The following is a 26,819-nucleotide window of genomic DNA, read 5'->3' as shown; positions in this document are numbered from 1 at the left end:
TAATCAGCATAATTTCAGTTAAATAAATGGAAAAATATCTGACTGAGATCTCAGCCTGCAGAAGAACTGCTTCAGAATGGAAAGCAGTGGTCTGCCCTGAGTGTTGGGGGGATGTTGAGGTGCCCTGAGCAGCCGAGGGGTGATGTACTCTGCAGCATGAGCACTGACAGCAGCACGGCAGGTGCTGCCAGGAGCAATAGGCAGCAAGGGCACTCATCTGTCCCTGACCAGGTTTCTGATAGCAGACACGAGAGGATTGCTTGGGTCCATTTGCCACCCAGTTCTCCATAAGTCTGGAATTCAACTCTCCCTTCTTAGAAATGGTGCCTCCTGCTCTCCATCCATCTTCTCTAGCTTGTCCCCTGCCTCCCTTCCTCCTGTCCCTCGATTCGGTGCCTCCTGCTGTTGCTGTTTCCCCCACCCCTCTTCCTAACGGTGGGGCTGTATGAAGCGCGAAATCATCCAGAGCATTTGCTGTTTGCAGGCCACTGTTGCACAAAAGCAGCATGTAGGTCACCCAGATGCCATGAACTGCCAGCAGCTGTTAAGAAGATATTTTGCAGTGACGTATTACAGAAATGTCAGCTAATAGAAGCTTTAAAATGAATGTTTAAAGGGGTTAAAGGACATTTTCAAAGGAGATCTCCAGCAGCTATAGACCCAAGTCATGAAGTAGCAATTCTGCTCAAGACCCAGATTTCAATTTGCCTTGGTTCCCATTTAACCCTTTTTAGGGAGTAATGGCCCTGCTTATTTGCTGGCACGAGCCCTTGCTCAGTGCCTCCAGGAAAACCAAAGTCACAGAAAGTTACAGAATGAAGGAAAAATGTGTTGTTATGTTACAGCAGCACTGAAAAGATGCAGATATTTTGTTGCTAGGTACTTCATGCATGTGTAATATGATAAAACAGAGCAGGGACAAAGAAAAGGCATTTTGGTTATTCCCCATCAATAAGGCTGGGAACCTGCATCTAGAGAGATGTGGCAGCTTCAAAAAAGCAGGAGAGATAGAAGTTGTGAAGAGAGGTAGAATTGATCTCCCGGGTCCCTGCTCAGGGATTTCAATCTGTCACCTGGAATACACACTCAAGATGGGTGAGGAACTCACAGAGAAGTTCCTGTCTTGTGGGATCTCCCATGTGTTTCCAAGGAATTGAGGGGAAATGCTCTCAAACTGATAGCTCTTTGCAGGTAGAGCAAGAAATCATTAACCAGGTCTGCCCTGCAAGCACCCATCGGACTCTGATCGCCAAATCTGGCAAAGCTTCCCTAGGCTGCTGTCATTAATATTTCCACTTGAGTGAGGAAAAAGAGTCCTTATCTCTTATCATTCACTCAGGCTGATGTATTGCTATTTTGGTCACAAAAATATTTTCCAACTTTTCCTCATATGTTTCCTCCTCACAACCCCAGAGCTGCTGCTGCTGCTGCCTGAACGCCCGTCAGATGTTCACTCTTAAGTCTGGAGGCGTGAGGAATAGCTGTAAGGGCAAATGGATCATGGGGAAAATTGTTTTCCTTTCCTGATGTCTCTATTTTCTTGTAAGAGGCTCAGGCAACTTGGTGCATTGGCTGAGGACATCTGTTTGTATGAAATACTACAGCACACACCTGTCTACTGGCGTGCGTGGGCACACAGGTCTCACGTGGTGTTGGATTTTTTCAGCCATCAGAGATGCAGTTTGTCATCCCCCTGGGGACAAGCTATAACTTTCTTCATATTAGAACATACTGGAGACTTGGGGCTATATTTTATACATTATTTTTTTCCTGATGTTGATCAAAACTGGTTTTACTGTTGTCAGTGGAGTGGTTTTCTTTGGTAACGTCAGCATTTGATACCACGTAGCTTTCAAAAATGGGACATGGAAGAAGGGCCAATTAGCAGGAGAACAGTCGTGTTATTTAAAAATAAAACCTACAGTAGAAATTTTGACTCTTTCCTTGTTACTGGCTTTCCAGTGATGCTATTGTGCATTGGGCTTGCATGCTACAAGATGGAACAGGCAGTGCATTTTTAATCTGATAAATAATCTGATGTCCCAAATTCCTTCTGCAGAATGAAAATGATTAAGACTTTTAGGATCATTTCTAAATTAACATCTTTCTTTAGCTTTTCTAAACCTCCTATTACTATACTGTCTGGATGCCAACATAAATAATCCTTTCTCCAGAGCATCCTCATAAGACTTCAAACATTTATGGAAATAAAGAAAATAAACCCAGTTATTGTCTGAATAATCACTCATTTATTGATGGAGACAAGTATACTCATTTTTCTTGCTCTCTGGTGATTAGATTATGATAAACCGTGACATTTAGTGATAAACTTGATATGGTTGGTTACATAGAGCTTAAAAAAGTGGCTATCCAATTATTCTTTCATGTGCTGGCAGAATGCATTAACCACCTGTGAAGGATATTGCGATGGTTATGAAACAAACAGTACCGTCTTTTCTAAGTGGCTGTGACAAATGCAAAGGTCACATATGTTCCCTGGCCCATGGATATAATTTTTGTCATCTCCCCTTGCTTTCCAGCAAAACCTGAATCCCAAGTCAGAATGGTAATGTGAGTGAGTAGAGGATGAATGTAGAGACAGCCAGAACGAAACTGGGAGTGCAAGAGGCCAGTTTCACACAGTACATCAACTGGTACACTAGACTCCATGTAGGCTGAGAACTCAACATCAACCCGAAATATCACTTGGGAAGAGCTCACTAATGGATCCCAATGAAAAATTCTCCAAGTGGCTCCTTTCTTTAGTCAGATCTGAAGTTTCTACTTTTTAACCCAGAACAGAGACAAATTTGCAGTCACACAGAGTTTGCGATAAGGATTACTGGACATAAACTGCACAATGATCAAAACCAAAGCAATGCCCCTGTGAGGAATGAGTGTCTCTGAGCCTCACTGGATTACCTGCATTCCAACAAACAGCAGCAAAGCAGCTGGAATCCAACCTCCTTCCTTTGGGGATAGCCCCAAATGCTAGCCTATGAGATACCACCAAAGATCTCCCAGATCTGCTCTCATGTCAGAGATTAGCTGTGCATCTTTACCCATGTCCCTGACCTTACACACCCACCTCCTCGTGCTGTGATCAGCAGATTGTCACTGCTGGCAGATGCTCACAAGGTGCTATTTCCTAGCAGCTGTGGAATGATGACTCCAAAACCCCAGAGATGGAAGGGAGACATGCCTGGACATGACTTTCTGTTTTACCTAGAGAACTTAATCTTCACAATATAGGACCTCTGAGAAAACAGACATCCAGTGACAGGTGATCCTCTAGCTTTGCAAGCATTCTGACACTTGTCTTTCCTGTGGGTAGGTCCTCCTTATTTCCCAATTGCTCTTGTTCATTGAGCAAAGTCATCTGTGTCATCAGGAGTCTTCTATCATGAAACATGAATTTTAGAATGAAACAGTATCTTGGCAGAAGCAATAAGGCATCTGGGCTAGTCAAGGAGTTAAACCATCCAAACAAGGTGATTGGGATTAGTTTCAATGAGGAAAGAAAACAGCAAGCCCTGAGGGAACAAGGTATGGGACAGACTCAAAAGATGGCATGTAATTAAATTCTTGGCTGTAGGTGTGCAAGGTTTAAAGTAACACTTTCCTTTGCCCTTCTCTGCTCCTTCCCCCGGGCAAAGAGCCTGTGTGGGAATTTGTCTGCCTTGACTGGTGCTCTGAGATGGGAGAGTGGGGGCCCATCTGGACAGATCTAGGGTTTTGGGGGACAGCTCCTTATTCTAAGTATTTGCTGTTTTCCCAGTTGTGTTTCAGTGTTTAGACTATGCACAGCACCAGGAGGTTAAGGTTCATGAAGAAATGAAGGTCCCTGGCTCTGCACCACACCGTCCATTCCTGGACTCCTTGCTATGTCCCTGCTCCCCATCTTCCTCCCTTCTGCAGGCAGCTCGCTGCCAGCGGCACTGCAGCCTGCCGAGCTGCAGGGGTCCTTGACTAATAACTGAATATACACAGCTCCCTCACTGTTTCACCAGCTGTATTCCCCAGCTTTCAACCTAGCAACTGGAGGATCATATATAACCCTCTGTCTACAGGGAACTGTCTCTACTCACGCCTCTGCCTCTGCTTACTTCAGGCTTGCTTGTTTTCTAAGTTCCCAAAACAAGTTCTGCTGTCTGCTGCCTGGAGTCTGTACATCCCCTTGCCATGTTCAGCTTGTCCTCAGCAGGTCATGCTTTTACCTGTAGTTTGCAGAAGCTGCCTTCTCTTCTGGGGTGACAGGGGAGATCTGCTAATCGGTTGGGCTGAACCCCTTGCAACTAAAGCTGCTGCCTTTTGAGTTTTCATGTTGGCCCAAGCAGATGACCCCCAGTGCAAAGCCAGCCTAGGAAGCCCAAATGCACTGAGGAGAAACAACAGGGCAGGGAACTGCAAAAGATTTGAAAATTTACTTTCCTCCTAACTTCAGTAACTCTTTCTACCATCACAGACTCACAGTAATAAACATCAACGGCAGGTGCGCTTGTTGTGGATGAGGATTTGAGACTAAAGCTCAGAAGTTCCCTGCAGTGAAGGATTGCTGAGCAGCAAGGTATGTGAAAGAGCTGAATACATTTAAGACCATAATAAGGCACTTTGTTGTCCTAGGACAAATCTTTCCTTCCCCTCCTACCACCCACCCCTGCAATCAGCAGGGGCAAAAGCAGCTCATTTCTCCACATTCCCAAGTGTGTCACCAGAAGTACATCTTGCTGAGGTAAGACACTGCTGCTAAGTGTATTTGGGGTCCCACTAAGAACAAGGAGCTACTGTCCCTCACAGGTGATGGGTGACTGCTTCTCTGCTCCTCCCTTCCTACAGCCCCGAATAGCCCATCCTTGCAACTTCCACTACCCCACACCCTGGAAATGTATTTGAACATAAGGCATAAGAACTCTGTTACTATATTTACTGTTCATGCACTTTGGGTTTGCACATATGACGTACGCTGCTGCTCTGCAGCATAGCATAAGCTCTAGCACAGAATATAGCAGCACATTGCAGCACATTCTCCTCTCAGACGGGATTTTTAACATCCATCTTGAGTTAGCTGAGCAAGAGTGGCACAGGCAGGAGCAGCAGAGAGGCTGCTCAGCTCTCGCTGACTGCAGCATTGAAAAGGCACCAAAGCATTGGTACCTCACCTGCCACAGCTGCAAATACCTGGGGTGACTTGACATCTCGCAGCCTCATGATGCTGTGGGTGTGACTGCCGGGTTGGAGCTCTGATTTTATTCACATTCATCTTGCAGAAGCAGACCATGAAGGAGAAATGGGAAGAATAGATCTGGTTTGTTAGTACTCCCCCTGAAACCAACTACTCTTTGTAATAATAATAATAATAGTAATAATTCCAGTTGCGTATCAGGAAAACATGAAGTGGGCTGTAGAGTACAAATAATTTATACTGACTCAGTAGAATAACTCAAGTTTAAGACAGGGGTATATTGTCTTTGATTTTTATTTCCAAATGGGGGTGTGTGTGTGTTATTTTTTTTTTGGCCTGTGCTGCTCTTATTTTCCTTCAACTACAACTGAAGCCTCCCTTTCCCCCTCCCAATTTAATACCTAACTTTTTAATTCTCCTTGCAGCTCTGTGTTTCTTCTGTGTGTCTTACATTATATTTTTGATTTCTCTTTTATTCTTTTGACCCCCTTATGCTGTTTTCTTTCCTCCCACCTTCTTTTTCCCCTCAGTCAGAAAATCCAGCAAACCATTTAAGCTTGTTCAGAGTTAAGCTTGTGATTAAGTGCTTCTCTTAAGAATAACAGATTCAAATACTCATTTCCTGAAGGAGACTCACAGTGTGAAGGAACCACGAGCTGGACCCACTTCAGCCATTTTATTGGAAATACTGCTTTTCTCTCTTGCTTTCTCAGCTGCTTTAGTTTTAAGGCAGCTGGGGTATAAATAATCAATACTCCCATAGATGAGACTGAGTAGTGGAGCCATAACAGCCTCCTGCCAGGTCCAACAGCCTCGTGAGGCACAGTGTGAGTAATTCAGAGTTTATAGCACCCCAAGAAGTAGGCAACAACTTTACAGAACAACAACAGCAACACTTTCCAGGGATCTGTATTTGGCTGCCAGAGTATGGGAAATAACTGATAAACTATTGTACTGAGTTTCCAAGCCATTGTCCCAAGAACTATACACTAAGCTGATGGAAACAATGATTTATCCCACCGGGTTTGTAAATTATAAGATGAATGGGCAACCAGAAACATATTAGCAAGAAAAAAAGAAACCAATGTGCAGTGACCATATGTTCCTGAAATTTATTCTAAATATTCTTAAGCTATTCAGAGCATCTTTGACATTTTGAATGTTCACAGATGTTTCTCCAGTGTAAGGCCCAGTTAAGCGCATGCTTAACATCAAACTCAAGAGGAGTTTCACCGACATGATCTGAGTTTCTCGGGCATATGCACCAAAGACTATAGTTTCATTGACCTGGCAACTGCTGTAATGCAGGCAATTCCTTGGCAACTAAGCACTAGATATAACCAGATTACAGTATTATGTTCTCTGCTCTGTGTGTGTATGTGCACAACTGTGAAGTCTCCCCTCAAAGCCACCCGGGGCTGCACAGATGTAAGACCCAGAGAACTGCAGTTCCATGGACTCCCACTGACAACCAAAGTACCTTTTGTTTCCATTGAGGCTTTACATTGAAAACATCTACTCGCAATTAATGTTTTATTTTGGTGGTGGCTCACAGCATGCCCTCTGGCAGTACATAAAAATGATAGTGGAAGAACAAGAGACACTTGTTTGGGGATGTATTTGTGTTAGAGATTTAGGAAGGTGTTAAGATGTCAGAGAGAAATACCAATAACTACAATGGATCAGCTACTCTAAATAATGCTCTGCAGAACTAAGAACTCAAAACCCAGCAAGACCTGGAAGTCCAGTTGAAAGGCTTAGTGCATGTGTTTACAGCAAGACAGCAATCACTGGGAATACACAGAAACTTAATAATTGAGACATTGACACTAGTATTTTCCATCTGTTCAAAGGTGTCTCAAAGATACTATTTCCAATCTTACCCATGGCTGAAGCAGGAGGATGTATGTGCAGGGATTTGCATGGAGGCAGATTCTCAGTTAATGTGTTCTACTCAGATATCCACCCATAAGAGGGGGTGCAACTCTATATATACACTAATGCTGTAGCTTTTGACACCTTGGCAAAATGACTGACAAAGGCAGTGGAAGAAATAGCAAAGCAAAGTTGATATCCAAGCTTTAGCTCACCATTGCTCATTTTCTATGTTTCTCATTTGTTCGTTGCTGGCAGTGTTTCACAGCACTGACGATGATCGCACAAGGCAACTGTGGGGGGACATCACCAGTTTCTTGACTGAAACTTCTCTTGTATTGCACTGGGCTCAGATTATAGTTTTTAAAATTTAAAATTAAAAAAATAATTAAAAAGTCTTCTAACAGGAGAGAAAGATATCTGCACCAGCCATTTTCATGCACAGTGAGCTCACGGCCCTCCAGCTGGGCTGGGGACTTTCCTGTACGGTTGATTTTTGCGAGTGTTTTAAGCAGCATGATGTGGGATTGATTACCAGTGGCACAGGTCAGCAGGCTGCTGGGTAGATGCCCCTATTGCTAAGGTGTCAATAAAATATTTGGCAAGTTTTAGATGATTTTGGAAACTGTAGTGTGCTGAGCTTTGTTAGCTGTCTTGGGAATAGAAGCTCTCTTGCTGCACTGGGAGGGACAGCTGTTTACATAACCTTAGATCACATTGTGCATTTAACCTAGGATTACAGAGGCAGGAACACCTAGTGTCTGATGACTTGGTGCTGCTTGCAAGTGCGAACAGAAAAAGAGAGATTTTTGCAAATATCTCACAGGGGAAAAGGAGAAAAAGCACCTCCTAGTCCTTGACTCCATATGAGGAAACAACATAAAATACCAGGTGTTAGCTCCCGTCACATCACAAAGCTCAGAATTACACGGTAATTCCAGCTCTCTTCCTGGCCCCTGTGTTTGCTGGAGACTGCCAACCCCTCTCTGACAACACAGCCAGGTGAATGGTCCCTGGCACAGGGAATCCCAGGCAGAGGCGCTGGAGGGGACGGGGTGAGTGGCCAGGGGAGAGGGACAGTGTGGGAACATCTCCAGTGGATTCCTCCTCGGGTTTCAGAGGAGCTCCCATCCCCAGGGAAGATGCTCCCTCCTCTCAGCTGGCCCATGAGCAGGATCGGCTGGCAGCGAGGAGAGGGAGCGCCTGGCAGGGAGCTCGCCTGCCGCTGGGGAAGAGAAATAGCAATCTCTTAAGACAGCCATAAAGAGGGAAAAGCAATTATAATTTGTGAAAGTGATAATAGATAACCAGTTACCATTTAATAGCTCTACCAAGATATCTTGGAGGATATCTCCTATCCACATATCTTAGAATTTATTCCATTTCTTTCATTATTCAGATTCATTTTGAATTCAGTGCCAAGAGCACCTTGGCACCATGAAGGACTTTTAATATTTTGTTGTATCATCAACCTTCCTTGGAAATGAGCTTCAACTAAGCAGGTATAAGACAGATTCCTTGCCACATATTATGTTTTTATTTAATAGAGGCCAGAAGAAAAAGAAGAGGAGGGAGGAACTGGGACACTTCATTTATTCCTGTGGCTTTAAAATTCTTTGGAAAATCAGTTATCAAGAGGTGGCCCTTTTTGGGAGATTCAACTGATATTATGATGTTCAATTAAGGTTATTGAAAGAAGATTAAGAGACAATTTAATCACAGTTCGTGAGTACCTACATAGGGAGAACATTTGATACAAGAGGGTTTTTTATTCTAACAGACAAAGGCATTAAATTGCTGGAAGTTGAATTCAGCAAAGATTAAATTAGAAATAAAATGATTAAAATTTATTTTTTTAACAGCAAAGGCATTTTACCATTGGAACAAGTGATCAAGAGATCTGGAAATCCTGGCTTTAAATCAAGATGAGATGAACTGATATGCTCTAGTCCCATAGTTGCTCAGATTTAGGCTTAGGAAGTGTCGACCTGGGTGCTGTGCATGCTCGCTGACTGTAGGTCCTTGGGGGCTCTCTCCTTTTTGCTGGGCTGAACCCCCTGCAACAGGGTCCCTTGGAAGGATGGGAGCCTGAGTCCAGACTTGGACCACTGTGATGTGCCTGGGGTGAACTTCGGTAATGAGGGGCCGTATCCTGCTTGCGGTACAGCTGAGCCTCTTGACAGCAGTTGGCAGGCTGGGAGGTTCGGTGTGTATCACACAGAAACTGAATTATCCCAGGTCTGACAGGAAGATGACACTTTCTAATACTGGAGATTCAAGGACTATCCTGACCAAAAACACTGACAAAACAGAAAGTGCAAGGCTATTTTAGTCAAGGTCTAAAATCCTAAACTGATTCCCATCCTGAGCTGTAAAGACATAAGATTCCTTTCCCAAGCAGTACAAGTCACCTCACACCACAAAACCACTCATAGCCATAAATCTCCTAGAGGATAACTTATTTTTCTCCTAATTTTCATGTCAGCTGCAGTCCACTGTCTTCCCATTACCAGTTTTGGCATCTAGGTGTAGCAGTGATGTAAACATCAATATTTTAATGTCAAAGAAGAATACAAAATGAAATTGAATTCCAGCAAGTATAAAGAAAATACAACAATGTCTTTCCTATTGAATCCTCTGCAGATTCCAGATAATGGATTATTCATAGACCTTCAGCTCATAAGGTGCCTTTTATTCCTGGAATTTGAAGCGTTTCTCTCTTAAACTGCGATTATTTTCTGATTCTGTTACCAAGTTCAGTTTTGACACAGTGATACAATTTCCTTATCTCTCTCTTGAAAGTCACTGCATTAGACTGTGTAAATGAAAACAGAAACGTTTTCCATGGGCATTTTTTTCCATATTTGTGATGTTTATTAAAAAAGAAATCTGAGCTGTACTTCATAGCACAGCAAAATGGTGTGCAATGGGAAATACAGCTATGTTTTGCAGATGCCTGTAGCTGATATACAAACAACGCTGCTTGGCCACACACAGCAATAGCTTTTAACAAACAGCAGCAGCGTCTGTAACTCCAACAACAGCTACCTATCTGAAAAGACAGCAGAGATGAAGAACATCTGTAATAGGTGCAAACCAGTAATTGATCCCAACTCAGCTAGGAACACCATCTCTTGCCTGGCTTCCGTACATACCTGACCATTCATTCACCCGAAGTCAAGTTGTGTACACAACTTCCTTGCGGATTGTGGCTTATTGAGGATGAAAAACATCAGTTCTGGGGGTTTTGGTCTTTGTTTGTTTGTTTGCTTGTTTTGTTCAATACAAGGATCTATTTCAGTCTGGCTATTCCTTGAGAAACTCAGCTGTGAAAACACCGTGCAATTCAGAAATCCTCTGCTAGCTGTTGAATTTGGTATTGCTATATGGAAAGTAGAATTCATCCTTCACAGATCAAGAAGGTCCCTAATTACTCTACCTGACACAGCTCCCCATGTTTATATAGATGTTTTATGTCTGTGGCTTTTTTTTAGATATAAACCAAGGGTACATATTGATTTCCCAGTTAGCACCATACAAAAATCACTCCAACACTTTTAATTTCTTTTTTAAAATGGGATTTTAAAACCTCTACTGCATACAGTTCAGCCTATCATTCTTTCAGAATAATCCTGTACTAAAAGAGGAGTGACTCGATGTTCTCACAGGCTTTTCCCCTCTCTAGCTTTTATGATCCTTTGCCACTGATGTTCAGACTAGCTTTAGACAAACGGAACTTTGAGGGCTCCATTTTCATTTGTGAAATGCACACTAATTCGACAGGGTATTAGATGACTTAATTAATATTGCAAAACTTTGATAGGTTCAGATGTTAGACCCTCCAGAAGAACTGCATGTAAAGCAGATAAAACCACAGTCCACCATCAACTATTCCTTTTTAATGAAGTTCAAACCCTGATCACAGGCATGCAATGAGATTTGGCTGCCTTACTGTCTCCAACACTGCAGCCCTCTGTGATGATGATGACCTGTTAGTGTTACTTTGAGGAAAAAGCACAACTAAAGCAACTTTAGCATTGAATAACCGCCTGTTTAATAATATGCTTTACCAGAAGCAGCTCACTTTGCAGGAGAACTGCAGCACAAGATAATTGACCTTAATACAGTTATGTGCCTTTGCCTTTGATTTGGGCCACACAACTAAATTTGTGGTCAATTACAGAGCCTGTGAGAGTGAGCATGAAGGCATAATTAAAGGTTAGTAGGAGGTGGACACAAAAGGAATAGCTCTGAAATTAAAGTTCACTAATTCTCTCTGGTTGCAGGGACATAAACAACCTCTCAGCTATGCAGAGTTCAAAAGGCCATCTGTGCAGGTAGCCCCAGCTTTCCATTGGCAGAGATCTCCCAGGCAGCAGAGATACAACATGTCATCTCACTAAATGGATGAAAGAAACATTTTCGACTAAGTTTTCTTTAAATTAGCAATTACACTTTCAAATAAAGAAAACTCATTTCTGTGTTTCTAGCCATTGAGCAGTCAAGATATAGAACTCCAACCAAGCTCAATATGGCTCACAGCCCTTTTGATCCTCAGAAAAAAGCCCCAGTGGTAGTACATCAATGTACAGCCCTCTGAATAAGAAGGATGCATCATTCAGAATTCAAATTAATGAATTGAGATTTAGGAGGTCAGAGCTATATTTGATTTCATACTCTCCAACGTAGTTCCAGCACGACCTTAGATATGTCACTTCTTCTCCTCATTATTTAAATTCCCTACCCATAAAGAGGGAATAATAGTATTTATGCATGTCCAAGGAGTACCGCAAACCTAATTTGGTAATGTACATTTGAAGATCTTCATACAGAACTTATTAGAGTAATTACAAAGTGTAAGAAAACTTTTCAAAAAAAGTTGGTTTTCAGGATTTTGTGATCTAATATGACCTAATAAAACTCAACTCTGAAAGAATCCAGGGTAAATTCTGGGTGCAACACTGAACGTTTCTGAAATGGCTGCAGTCCATAGGATAAATTGAGGCACGTTGAGAATTCATGAGTCCACACCTGCCTGGAATGTGCAGAGTACTGAATTCAGGAGATATATACCTGTTCTGGGATGATTGCTTGTTGTGATGAGAATGCAGAGAAAGCAATATACAACCCAAATGATTAAAGGCAAGAAGCAAAAGTCCACTGTAAAAGCAGCAGCCCAGAATGTGTGTCAAAAATGAATTATGAAAATAGCCTCATACATCCATGGCAATTTCACAGAGTCATTCTGATAACAATGAACACGACAGTGTGCAATAGGAATAACAATGCCTAGAATTATTTCAACCAATATATTTTTAAGGACAGTCACTTTAGTACTCTCTCTGCATCTGTAAATGATAGCTGAATTAATGATAAATATGACTTGAGCAACAGAAGGTTCTGCATTACATTCTATTATCTGCCCTCTCTTCCTGCCTGGAAATGGCATGAAGATATTCCTTACAACTGAACTGCAGATGATCTTGTACCTAGTGAACCATAGTTTGTACAGAGAAACTAAGAGGCTGGGGAAGAACAAAAAGCCTCTCAGGTCACTTGGCGATTGCCTGCAAGGTTGTAGGGATCTGTGTAGTTTAATATTTCATTGTAACGCAATTTCCCTACTGGGATCTCAAAGCACTTCACAAACATTAATGCTAAGATTCACACATGGTTTTTACCTTGCATGGGTAACTTCCAGGGCTGAGTTTTGCTGCCATCATTAAGGCAGAGCAGGGCTAGAGTGCCGCTGAGGGACCTTGTATGAAAAGGCTCCACTTCGTATCAGGGAGGGTAGACATGATCAGGCCTCAGTGAGACAGTCTAAGCATGCAGCTGTACAAAAGTAGAGACTGACACTGAGCAACTTCAATGGAAAGGAAAAAAAATGCTTCTATGTATGAGCTATGTCACCTTCATCAGACCGACTATTATGAAACAGAGCGTGGACATGAGAAAGAAACATCCTCAGCGTGAAAAGAGATATTTTAGGCACAGGGGATTATTATTTTCTGGATGCAGCTGGGAGGTGGGTGAAGGGCGGTAGGGGCTGCCCAGGCTTCCCTAACCCTGAAGTGGGAGGTGTGAATGGTGGAGCAACAGCCCTCCCATCATCCCATCCACTTAGTAAGGCCACCCCGTGTAGAAACACGCTATATGTGAGGCAGTCAGACACTTGGTGCCTCTAGCTTTTCTCAGGCAGTCCTGTATTCGTCCTTCTCCCACTGGCTTTGTTATAGAAGTCCACGCATGTCAAGTGATATCACCTTGACAGCACCTTCCCATTGGACTGTTCCCTAAAGCATTTAGAACTTGAGACCCCAAAAGTGCCTCTGCTCATCTTGGCTTTGGCCACTGCCACTGCAGATGAAGTTGCCTCTTCTGAGGTTCTCATAAGACCATGTATCTGTTTTAAAAACAAACAAATAAATCCTAACCAGGCAACAAAATGAGCCCAAACCCAGCTCATGCTTAGACAGGTAACCTTGCTATAAGCATCATACCAAATGTCAACTGTAGACATTATTTGCCTCCTACATAGGGCTCACTCCTCTACCTGTATGTTTTGATTGGATTAGGATCCCTCACTCCAGAACAGAGCAATTTGTTGCTATTCTTTCAGCAATTCAATTTTGCCCAATGTTGTGGGGAACAGCCTGCATTCAGAAAGTGAGTAAGGGCATTACTTTACTTTTACCAGTCTGCTTTAAACAAATATTAGAGAGCAGTGCTCCCTTGGGTACCATTACAGCAAACAGCAATTTTCAAGCAAGCTCCCGAGTAGATTGCTCCTGAGATGCTTCTGTACTTGTAGGATGTGTATTATGCACTTATGGCACTTGTGAGGGGGATGGTGGTGGGGAAAATCTTACTGACCTTATACAAGAATAAGTGTAAGAAGCTGATAAAATCTACAGTTTCCTTAGTGCATGCAGGGATTGTGCCTGTTTCACACAACCTTATTTTTCATTTCCTTTCTGAATGTGGAACTAGGGCTCATAATATGGACCCCTCTGCACAAAGAATGAGGCACAGTGGTAGGACACCAGATGTTTGCTGTCCCTTCCCGTGACACATCTATCCCCCAAGCCCTCTGTCCCCATGGGAGACAGACAGCCTGCAGAGCAGCATCTTCACTTTGCTTCAAACAGCATTTTGTAGCCCTCCACAAATAAAAGTGTGTGCAGAGTCAGGAAAGCTTACATGTGATGGGAGTGAGCCAAAGCAAGAAGAGGCTTGGCTGCACTCTTCCAGCCTGCACTTGGTAGCTCTTTGCACTTATTTACCTCTCCTTCCCCCAAACTGCCTTGTCTCCGTTTCACTCTACACCTGTCTTTTTTGCTTGTCTGCCCTGCTCGGCTCTTGCCATAAAAATTGCGATGATTTCCATCCAGCTCAACACCTTCCATACCCCTCTCCCTCCTCACACCCCCAGGCCATTTGCCTCCATTAGGTCCTGCCGGGGTGGCCTGGGTCTGTCTGCTCTGTTCAACGGGGTCCACTGGGGCAGGCTCCCTGGAGAAGCTGTAACAGAGAGGTACTTCCTCCCACTCAGAACTCAGTACATGCAAGGAAAATACAGTGATCGCAGATTCGTTCCTCCCAACACTAAGCAATGAGTAGGTATTTATTAGACTTCAGAACTTGTATCTCCCCTCTCCTATGTCAAGGGTCTCCCCGGGAGAGCTCAAAGGCAAAAAGGTTAACAAATGGCTCTTCAAGAACACCCTCACACAAGTTAGATGTGGCCCTTTTTATTAAGCTGCTAAGCTGTGCAAAAAACTGATGTGTGCCTGTCTTCATGGCTTTCTAGTCACAACAGGGACAGAACTTCAAGCATTTCTGATTTATCTTTGCAGAATGAGAGCCCACAGAGTGACCAGATGTTCCCCCATTCATTAGCTAACGAGGTTTGGTAATGCTGGGACAGAGCTTGCAGCTGGGTGCTCTGCATGCAGAGCTATCCCCATGCTCCACCATCCAGGTCTTCCCCCCGCCGCTGGGATGCACTGTCAGGGAGCAATGATTTCGCTTAGAAGTTTGGTCTGTAGGGGTACCAGTGTGCCGGGAGTGATGAATGCATGCCTGTTGTGTATAGTGAGGGAAACACGTATTTGGTCGGGTCTGCATACTGCCTAATACTGGATCAGGCCAGCTAGGGAAAATAGAGTTGCTGTCTCAGATGTACTTCATTGGTATTCTGGAGGCAGCTGGACTAGAGACTGCACAAAATTATTTTCAAACAAGAAATACAATTGGAAAGGCAAAAAGAGAGAGATGGAGAGAATTTTGGGGGCATTTGTCAGCTGAGAGCCTTAAAGTTGTATTCAAGCTGCTTTGCTGATGACAGAATAAACACAAGAAAACCTGAAACAAATGGTGCTTCGTGGATCAAAATGACTAGATTCTGCCACAGATACTTAGTGTTAAAAGGCTTTTCATTGTGGAAAGAGGGAGTAAACCCAGTCTGAATCCACGATGAATGGAAAAACAAGACTATCTTCTGCTAAACACAGGCTGGCAAGGGAGCGTGGTCAGGGTAAACCCTGCATGTCCTTCTAAAGCCAGATTTATGCAACAAAGCAGCAATGCCTTACATGTTGAAGCACCATTCCCCTTCATATCTGCTACTGGGCTGATAGACACGATGCTTAATTCTGACAAATTTGTCAGTCTTGACCTGCGAGTCTGATCTTTGGGAAATTCTATTCATTGCTGAATAAATAATGCATGGACAGTCATGCATTTTTCATGCTAAGACTTTTAAAGGCCACTGTAGTGATGCATGTAAATTCAATTTTTTTCTCCCTCTCTCTCTCTTTGCACACTCAACTGCTAAATAATTATTAACATCTGACTCGCAGCATGGTGAACGGGCTGCACCATCCAGAGAATCCACTGTTGCTTTGACACTGCTGCCTTCTCTCCACCCCCGATAAAGTCGAGGAGAGATAATGCCAGGCAATAGCAAAGCAATCTGTCTCTTTTCCTCCCCCTCTCTCCCCCCCCTTTTTTTCATTTCTTTTTTATAAGGCTCTACAAAAACACATGTGTATGAAGTGGAGCAGAACAAAGGGACCAGCCTGTGGATTTGACATTCTTCTGGAAGCACACTAATCCCTTCCAGAAAAGCAAAGCTGGTGCCTTTATTAGCTGTTGGCTAATCTGTGTGTCAGAGAACTGAGCGGAGGATGGGGCTCAGAGCAGCTTTATCAGGCGAGTGACTGAAGGGCTGTGACTGAAGGAGGGAGAAGCAATGCTGCTAAACAAGGACTTAGAAGACAAAGCCAGAAAGCAAATCTGGCATGATGGAGGTCTGGAGCAGGAACGTTAAAACCCTCCAGGTTAACTCCCTGTGTGTTGGTCTTGGTTGTGGGTGAGATCAGGTCAAGAGCAGGGTCCTCTGTGGGGCTGGGGGATGCTGTAGGTGAGGCAGCATTGAGACAGTGCTGCACTTCAGCAAAGGGCTGTGATGAAGAAACCAGCAGGGTTTCTCCCAGCTCCAGGTGACACTGCTGATGTAGAAAGGATCATGAATATCCCCCCTGTGCCATCCAGTCTGCTGGATGAGATTCATCAGGTGACTCTGGTCCCCTTTTTTAGGAGGGGGATGAGGCAGAGAGCCTCCAAATCTTCATTAATTGCAACACTAGCCTTGCAGAGGCTTGCCAGACAGACTGCTGAAGCAGTTTCCATATTCATTTCCATAAATAGGGAAAAGACAGACTACTGAAATACATGAAATTGCAGTTTTACTTAAGACTTCAGGATCTGCTTCAGCAGAATCGAATGGTCAGCAAGTGCAAAGGGATGTGTAGAGGACATCACTTTGGGCATCAGTGTATTGATGTCAGTATAAAGAGTAAAAGGTAAACCACCTGGATTCTGAGCAACTTTCAGACCCATTGGCAGGAGCAAAGTGCTTATACAGTTACTGCAGTTGCATCTGTACTAGAATAATTTCCCCTATAAAGATTTATGCATGCACTTTTCTCATTTGTTTACGTACTAACATTTTGGGCTACTATCTCCCCAGTCTGGCAAAGAACATGATCATGTTTCCCACCAAAAGTATATTTCTGTACACTGTCAGTGAGATTACTCATATGCTTAAACTCAAGTGCATGCTTAAATGCTTTGCTGCCTTGAGACCTAGTTTTATCATTATATGCTTAACTTGATGACATTTCAGACCTAAAATCTGATGTTAAACCAGGGTGAAACAGACTGCAGAGTTTTCTGCTTCAGTGTTTTTTGGGCCCTTCTTATGAAATATGTGAAGCCATTCCACAGGTCAGAAGAGGTGAGTTTGCTTTTTCAGAAAGAGTCAGGGCTGCTCTCAAGAGAAGGGCACAGGACTGGCTATTTGCATGGAGAACTGCATCAGTTTTTTTCAACAGTAGCAGAGAGGAGGAGTTGGGGAGGATGGGGAGATGCTGAGGCATCCATGGGAATGCAGGGACAACATGTCACTCAGTAGTATCCCCTGCTCTTGTCCTATGGGATGCCATGTGTCCATAAGAGCTTGGTCTTCTGTATTAGCAGTAAAGTGAAGAAAAGGAATTTATCCAGATGTAATTTAAGGCTTACCTTTAAAGTAGCAGCCTGCATTGAAATATTTTGGCTGAAGTCACTCACAAAATGCATGCACACACATATAAGCCTTTTACAAATTCTCCTGTCTGGCCTGAAAAGTATTTTGAAATACAGAGAGCTGACTGCAAACACATCTAGAGAAACCTATCTGAGACAACTTATGGAAATAAAATGCCCATCTTTACAGATCAATACAAGGGAGTCCCTGGTGAGGAGTGTATAGATCATTTAAAAGACCTCTCATCCTGTTCACTAAAATTCAGCTCCAAACTACATTGGTTGATGTGGGGTGTTATTAATAGCATTGGCATTAGGGAATCAGGCACCTGTACATTGTCCATTTGCCCCTTTTATTTATAGGCCGGTAATAGATTTGCATTTAGATGAGAGTAAAATTGGTCACAGTAAGGATGGAAATGGAAGAAGGTCCCTTATTGATCCCAACAGTGAAGCCTTTCCTTCAGCAGGCTATTTTAATTGACAGCAAAAATGATAAACTGTCCAATCTGTCTAGAAAAGGGACCCCTCCCTTCGGTTTGAAATCCTGTCCCATGTCATGGTTTGTCCTGTTCTCATGGTGCTGCTCTGTTCACATCCCTCCCTCCCACCTGCAGCAGATTTGGGTTGTGGTTTGTGTGCTTGGTTGTGCCTCGCAGTCACAAGGGGATGAGCTGTGCCAGTGCATCTGTTAATTCCAGCCACTGCCCTCCTGCATGCAGAATTATACCCTGGGACAAAAGTGCCTCATTTGAACTGGGACATCCCTTTGCTAACGTGCCAAACCTCCTTTCCAGTCAAGTCCCCCTTTCCTGCCACCTCGGAGCCCTGTGAGGGGGAGCTCAGGCACATTTCAGGAAACCCACATGTTGTCTGCTTCTGAATTCAGCACAGTTGTCAATCTTGGTAATGAAGAGGCCAAGGACTGGGGCGAAAAACTGTTAAATAAATCATAGTCATGCTTTGCATTTTTATAGGTGTTTTTCATGTCTAGCTTGCAGAATACCTCATGAAGGGAGGTAAATATCATTGTTTCTCCTTCACAAAGAGCAAAACTGAAACCTGGTGAGATCAAACAGCTGACTCAAGGTCAACCACCAGACAGTGTCAGAGGAAAGGCTCCAGACTTCATCTGTTGCCCAGGCTGAGGTGGTAGGCTCTGTTGCAGGCTTGAAGAGCTGATTATTTGAAAGAAGAGCCATGTGTGATTTAAGGGACGTTGAAGAGTTGCCATGCAGTCAGTTTGAAAGGGCAGCCCTGTCAGGATGCGCTGCAAGGGCTTGACAAAGCACTGCTGAAGCTTCCAGCAAAAGCCCCACGGGTTGTGAGGATGCAGGCTGGACCATAAATTGCAGAAGATTCCCTTTAGTCATCATGTGAATCTTTGCTCTGTGTGTGTGAGGGATGTGATTAGAGACAAATTGTCCTGGTAACACAGAGCATATAGGGACCATTATAAGATGCTCTGAAAACACAGGCATTTTTCTTTAGGTGTAACTCGCTCCTCCTCAGTCCTAACACCTTTCAGGTTTTGCTTTCCACACCACTCATGCAAGTGGTACATCAGCACCCTGACATTCATGTGGATAAGCTGCAAGTCCCTCTGTCCCATAACCGGCAGCAGAACGGAGGTATAAATGCAACCACAACCCTGGGTACAGCATGTTTTTTGGGCAAGGAGGGAGAACTCGCCTCCATCCTGCTACTGCCCCACCCCAAGAAAAATCAGTCCTCCTCTGCTTTTTGTCTGGACCAGCCTCAAATAGCTGGAGCCTGTTGCTAGGCTACCTGGCTGCCTTCTGAACATCCCCATAGCTGCTGGAAACCTCGCATCAAATTGCAGCTCACATGTTGAGTTATTTTTATCTTTTTGGGGAGATGGGGGATGAATGGACGGCAGGGCGGAAGGAAGGAAGGAAGGAAGATATTCGAGTGCTTGGATCCTCTGGTCATTGGGTTATTTGGTATGTGTCTGGAAAAGCTTGTGAATATGAATGTGTGTGTTTCTGCTTCCTTAAATAGGTAGAAGATATGTGAGATCATAATGAAATATCTGGCTGACTAATGAATATCAAGTGACACCTTTTGTGCTATTTTGAATTCTTGATAATTTGTCTTGTGTTCTGCAACAGCCAGAAAAGAGCTGGAAACAGTTTTGTGAAATGCACTGAAGCACTAGAAAACCTGTGAAGGGCTGGCAAGTGTGGAATAAAAAGCTTTTGGCATTTACACAGCCACAAGATCTTTACATGTTGCTTGGATTCAGATGATCTCATCATGAAGAAAGCAAGAAGATGGGGTAGAAAAATGAAAAATGGTTGCAGAGAAATTATTCCCATCCCCCCTGAGAACAAGGACTGTAAACCTTGTCCTAAGGCGCCCGTGTTACCCATCCCTGAGCAACGCTGTGTGGCTCCTGGGCTGCTGCACGCAGCAGTCTCTGGGGACTACGCTCTGCGGTGGATGACCCAGCAGATATAATAGGAAATCCGTGAGCATGCAGGACCTTATGCACCACCTTACATGTTCAGAGGACCTTATCTATACTGCTGCTAATGCACAGCATTGTGTATTCTTTGCTTTTTTTCTCAGAGAAGGGGAAACTGAGGCTTGCAGAACCTGACTGACAGCTGGCCATTGAGTCTGAGGAAAACCATGGCTGGACCCCATAAGTCACATCATGGTCCATATCCCATTGAATTAAAAAGACCTATATAATATATCACCTCATTTCTTCTGTGTTGCTTCTAGGATTGAGGGCTTTCTGTACAGACCAGCAATAGACTGCAAGAAAATGAAGCTGCTTTACAGTTTTCTCTACCCATTTCTCCCCATAAAATGTGCTGCAGCCATATGAGGTAAGAAACCCACAGCAGCTCAGATCACCCTTACTGCTGTATGCTGGGTTACAGAAAAGGCTTTTTCATTCTGCTTTCAGGTCTTTGGAAAGAGGAGGGAGAAAAAGGCTTAAAAAGTGGCATTTTTAATCCTCTCCTCCATATTTGCATTAACTCGGGTCCTCAGTTTGAAGGTGGATGCAAAACACCAGATAACCTCAACCTGACTGCAGATGACCTGCCTACCTGAGGCCAAAACCTCCCAGGGTAAGAGGGATACAGAGGGACTGAGAAATAGCCACTGGGAAATAGCCATCTCCCAGGTAGCAAAATGATACCCACAGTTATTGCAGCTGTGAGATGCTGGTGAGAGGGGAAAAAAGAAGGGAAAAAAACCCACTCCCTAGGATCCGTTTAAACCTCACCCCCTGAGAAACCATTCCCAGTACTGTCAGGAGAGACTGTTCTTTGCTTTCAGTCAAAGACGGATTCCCCCTTAAATCACATCTGCCAATTATCTATGAAATAAATGTAAGCCATAAAACTCAGCCCAAATCAGGTTTCCTGCCCTCATTCCCTCTGTTCTCCTGAACATCAAACAGCCACCCGGGGCTGAGACCTGGCACCTCCCCATGGCGCCGGCAGGAGACGTATTGTTGGCAGTCGCAATCACGGGCTCAATCAGCGACAAGGAGATTATTTCTATTTTCTCAGCAGCTGTTTGAAGGGAAATAATCCTGGAAGAGCCTAATGAATTAGCGTTAGGAGAGTTATCTGAACTAATGAGAAGGAGTGGAAATGGGCTGAGGAAAAGGGGCTGCTTCTCAAAGAAATGCAGTGCCTTTATTGGCTCTCTTCTGCTTCGGATGTCCAAAGACCCTTTAATTTTTTTCTACAGCAATTTATTTCCTGTGTGATTGAAGAAGAAAAACAATTACAAACTGTACCAATTTCTTTTTTTCTCTTAGCTTTCTCATTTTCATTCAGCAAGATGCTCAAACTGACGATGTTCCCATCCTCCCTTTCCCTTCCCCCTTCTGCAAGACCAAATAATTAGAGACTAGCTAGAAACAAAAACAAATCAGAGTAGCAGAAGTCTTCTGTGCTATGCAGGCTTAGGTATTGTGCCATGGCATGCTAGTGAAATGAAAATAAAAAAGGAAAAGGAATGAAAAAAGAAAAACATCTTTCTAGTGCTTCCAAGATCAAAGGAGCAACCCTTGAAATTTGATGGTTGGGAACTTCTGAGAAAGGAGGTTGTTAAACCAGTCCTGACTTCTGTGTCTGTTTTATCAGCAGGGAGACAGTGACATTGTTTGAACTAGATATTGACTTTTTCCCCACAGAGGTTGTGTGATGATTTCTGAGTGTGTTCCCCAAGGCTAAGGGTTTGCTATGAGTGTTCAGGAACAGGGGCAATGCTTACACTTAAACCCCATGCTTTCACAGATACAGCTAAGAGCCTGGGTGCTTCCTGCACTGCCCATGCCCACGGGCCTTTGCACAAGTAGCCAGATATAGCTGTGGACCTCACACGTTAGTTTGTGTCAGCTCCACACAATTATCACACCTTTTTCTTTGGATCTTAGGAAGAGGCTGGTGCTCACAGTTGACTGCAGCAGCTTCTTCCGCATTACCTGTTTGTGCTGCCCTGCACAGCCAGTTGCAGGACCAGAATCAAAGTCCAAAGAGGTGTGTGCATATGCAAAGCTGCTACTTTATTTATTCCAGGCTGATGGTTGCTGCCCTGTCTGGCACACCCGATCTGGCTTCATTGCTCCTTCACCTTCTCCAGGGCTCACAGGACAGCATTTGCTTCCCGGAAAATAGAAACCTCCCTCCTTCTCACGTTTTTCTCTCTTCAACACACAAATTATTTCATAGCAAGATGTTTGCTGTTTGTTTCTCTGCACATTAACACTGAGAAAGCAGAGGAGGATTGATCCATTAAGCTATTAAGGGAAGGATTTGAGTAAATGCAGCCCTGGATCTGAACCACCTGAGTGTTGGGACTGATGTTGTGGCCACAGGTCTTCTTCTGGCACCAACAGTGAAGGCTGGAAAGGAAAGTGTCCCCACCATCTGCCACCTGGTCCTTACTGCCCTTTGGCTGTGCCTGAGCTTCTGGTGTGGTCACTCCTTAATGACCTTCGATCAAAACAAATGAAGCTAGCAGTGATCTACTATTTAAAGTAGCTTGGCTCCTTTCACTGAAATAAGCTAAAGAGCAACCAGACAAGCAGTTGGCAGGCAGAGGTGAGAGGCTGGTTGTGATCTGCTGATGCAGTAGCATTTCTGGCTAACAGTAGCCCCCAGACAGTTATAGACCTGTTGCTAATGCGTCCTTCCTCCCTGGATATCCTATTATTTGCACTATGTACCTTTCCCATTGTTAATTTAGACAGTCTACACACAGCTTCTGCCCCATGTGCTTTTCATTTCACTCATGGGTATCTCTCTGCGTGTTCAGGCTGAATTTTCCCTGTTTCAGCTGCTCCGGTTCATGCCCACACACCAGCCCAGGAGTCACACACATGTGTTACCACACTACGTCAAGGTCCGCGGGAACACATGAGCAAATGCACTCACAGGATTGAGACCGTGGTTAGTTTTTTCCCACATACAGAAAGAAGAAAATGGCCTGTGTGACACAGAAGCACCCCCACCTCCCCGTGCTTCTGTAATTTGGGGAGGGAATTGCAAAGGGAACGTGGTCAGTGGAACAGTGCAAAAGCTTTCTTGTGGCTCATAAAGCAGCATGCCCTGGTTTGTCTGTGTGTGGTGTCCTGGGATGCCACAGTCTCCCTGGTGTCCTGCCCTTTTGCCTGCAAGACCTGGAAGGCATCCAGAGCCAGTTCAGTGATAATTTTTCTGGCATGGCAGAGACTGGCAGGTGGTGCAGAACTAATATGTTCACCACTATCCACTTAACTCCAGTGCAGAGGTGTGCTGGGATGGGGAGAGGCATGACCTGAACACAGCATGCTCTAAGTGCACAGAGCTGGTGGATGATCCAATTGGGGTCATGGCCGAACACTGTAAATTAGAGCATCCCCAGGCAGCTGTGAAGCGTGCAAGAGCTTTGTGGGGTCCAGCTCTTCTCTAGGGTGCAGGAATCCCTAAATGGTATCCCATCTGCCTCCTTCACCTGACCTAATGATTAATAATAAAGTATTTATCTTTTGTCTGAGTAAATGTAAATTCTAGGAAGGAAAATATAGCAGCAATCATACATCTTGAAAAGGGTTTGGCAAGGCCTCCTCTGAATACTTGCTCTCTTCTTCTGCTTTACTTTACTGACAAAAGAACGTCTCATACTCCAGAAATGTAAAAATAATATATGAAAAGCAAAAAGTAGCTTAAATAGTTAGAAATAGGAGTGAAACTGGCTGATGAAGGTTCATCACTCAAAATGAAACGTGGAAGGAAAACATGAAGCAAAAGAAATGGAGAAAAGTTGAAATGTAAATCAAAGTTTAAAATTCTCACCTCATTTACAAATCTATGGTGGGGAATTTGTTTAGAAATAGATTAATTTTATGTTCTCTGTCTCTCTAAAATTATAGTTTTAAAATTACATGAAATATTCATGGAGCATGGGGAGGGAACTAACATCACCTTTGCTTTACTGTTCAAATGAAACAAACTGAAGTGAAAAAGACAGTAAGTGCATGAAGAGCTTTTCATTCCAGGAAAGTATGAAAAAAAGAAAATTTTGCTTTCCTGTATTCAACGATTACAGTGATAATGGCTACATAAGAACATAGACAGTGAAATTTCCAGCCTCTCTAAAATTCTCTGCAGCTTGAAATTACACATAGTCAAATTTATCACAGATGCCAGATGGCACAGCTAGCATATTGGCAGGGATTTTTGAAAGAAAAGAGGAAAAATAGCTGGCCCGTTCTGTGCCTAGCTTGCCTTCCTTTTTCCCTCCCACCCCCAATAACCTTCTCTTGCTTTCTTTCTGGATGTAAATTTTCCCCCTTCTCTGTAAACAAGTAACTTGGGGAAAGAAACAATCCAGTTTATTTGGGGTTAGGCCTTCATTTAAGATACCCATAGGTTCCCTGAATTGTAAATTCAAAGGCTTTTCTTGCAACTAGCCCTATTCTTTTCACTGGGATGAAGATAAGAAATGAGACTAAAGGGTGATCTTGCAAGAAAAGACCCTTACACACTGTAATTAGAAAGTAAGCTGCCTTCTGGACAGGCAGACAGAGAGGTAGGCATGCAGGTACTGACATCAAAAACTTAACACGGTGAAGATATTTCTTTGTGGCAATAACTACATTTGCAAAAAACCCCCAGTCAAAAGATGATGTTAATCGCACGCACCCCTGAATGCCTGATGCAGGTTTTTGCAAGGGCTTAGAATCACATTTGTAAGTGCTCAGCAACCAGCTGCTTCTCTTGTGTCACTTGTGGCCAGATTTTCAAACCATCTCAATACCCTCCAGGAGCACTGTGACATGCAATCTGCTCCCTGTCTCAAAGGAGACAAAATTCCTTTGAAAATCTGGCCCAGATGGTCAATGCCAATCAATTCTGGAAAAGCCTATATTGCCCGGCAAGTACCGAGATACGCATCTCAGAACGATGAACGAAATGATGGCTCTGGGAGGGACCTCGACCTTATTATCTTTAATAAGGTGAGGAATCCGTGCCAAATCTCACTATAGTTCTTTATATTGATATAAACTTAGATCCTCCAAGGTATTAATTTGAATTACTCCTTTTCGTTTCTTTGAGAATTAATTGCCTAACTGCATCTGGAGATACAGACCCTCATTTATCTATTTATCTGTGTGTCTATCCCTCCATCCATCTGCTTTATTTTACTTGATTATTCATGTCCCATCATTTGAGGATTGCTTTCACAGCTCATGACTGTGTTGTCAGGTGTAGCATTTCCATATCTTTTTTTCTGAGCAGCGTTGATAATTCTTGCTATTAGAATATTATAGGTTAAGAGCTTTTGTCTCCCTGTGTGTGCACACTCTCTATGTTTAAATGAACATCTAGAGGTAAAAAGAAGGCAGAAAGTGAATGATGCTATTACTCTGTCTTTAATCTCAGCCCTTGTATATAGCACTGTTCAGAGAAAAAACACTAACCCTGCAGATACAGACATGTCGCACCACTTCAGTTTTTTGATTTACATTCCCTTCCCTGCGTGGGTGGGTGTGGATGTATCAGGAGTAGGAAAGAGACTGTACAGGCAAGAAATGGCTGCTGCCTGCTTTCAGCAGCCTGTCTGAAATGTCTACAAGAGCACTCATTCTTCGGCAAGCCCTGGGGTATGTGTTCACTTTCCCTTTTTGCCAAGTCTCACTGATGCATATCACTTAGGGGTATCTGGGAGGTGAGTTCACATCAGTCCTTCCCCTCTTGCACTCCCCAAGCCTTTTGCCCCTCAGAGGTCCACATGCAGGTTTCAGCTCTTAAAAACGTTGACGTGCTTAAAAAAATCTCTTAAAAACCATTGACGTGCTTAAGAGAGATTATCCCTCTATGGACTCAGCATAATGTTGCTAGTACTCCCCCAAAAACCTCATTTCTCCTGGACACTTTTGTTAGCGACTAAGAGACTGCTATGCTCAGTCTGGTCTTCCCTTACGCACTCATTTGCAGATCAGTGTTTGCTGGTTGTTGTGTGTATATGTATGCACCACCCCTCCACACACTGAGAAATCACTCACTAGTTGTTATGAAATAGTCTCCAGAGCACAATTTGAGGGCAAGTAAAGTAAAACAAAAGGAACAATTACCAAAACCAGAAAACCTAAGAGTAAAAAGAAATAGCTAGAGGTAGAATGAACCAGTCCTGGCTGATTATCTATGCTTCTATGTCCCTTCTCTGGATCAGTGGTGGAGAGCTAGTCTTTCTTTCAAGTCCATCAGGTATTTGATCCACCTGGTTTTGCTGCTACAAGGTATTCGACTCAAGGGAAGGGCAGTACTGGGAGCACACAAACTAGGGGCAAAATGGTGGACTGCCCTGGATAAGGAGTAATGTGAGTCCAAAACATGAGAGTGGTGGCTGAGGTAGAATGTCAAGCAAAACTCAGTTCCCACAGGGCCAGTATTTCTGGTCAATGTGGTTTTTAGCTTGTAACTGTATTCTGTATTCTGATTATGTATGAATTCTGATTATGTATGGAAGCTTCTTAGGACATAAGTATAATCCAGTTGAGATGATGTGTCTTTCCCACATGCAAAACAAGAGAAAAATAATACCTCCTATCAAAAGTCTATCTGCCTATTTCTCAATTACTCATGCAATCATGCTTCATTTCAGTCTCAAATTTACTCTGCAAAGCCAGGTGTGA

The sequence above is a fragment of the Strix aluco genome, chromosome 13 (genome assembly GCF_031877795.1).
Source record: "Strix aluco isolate bStrAlu1 chromosome 13, bStrAlu1.hap1, whole genome shotgun sequence".
Lineage (NCBI taxonomy): Eukaryota > Metazoa > Chordata > Aves > Strigiformes > Strigidae > Strix > Strix aluco.
This window is presented reverse-complemented; position numbering follows the sequence as displayed.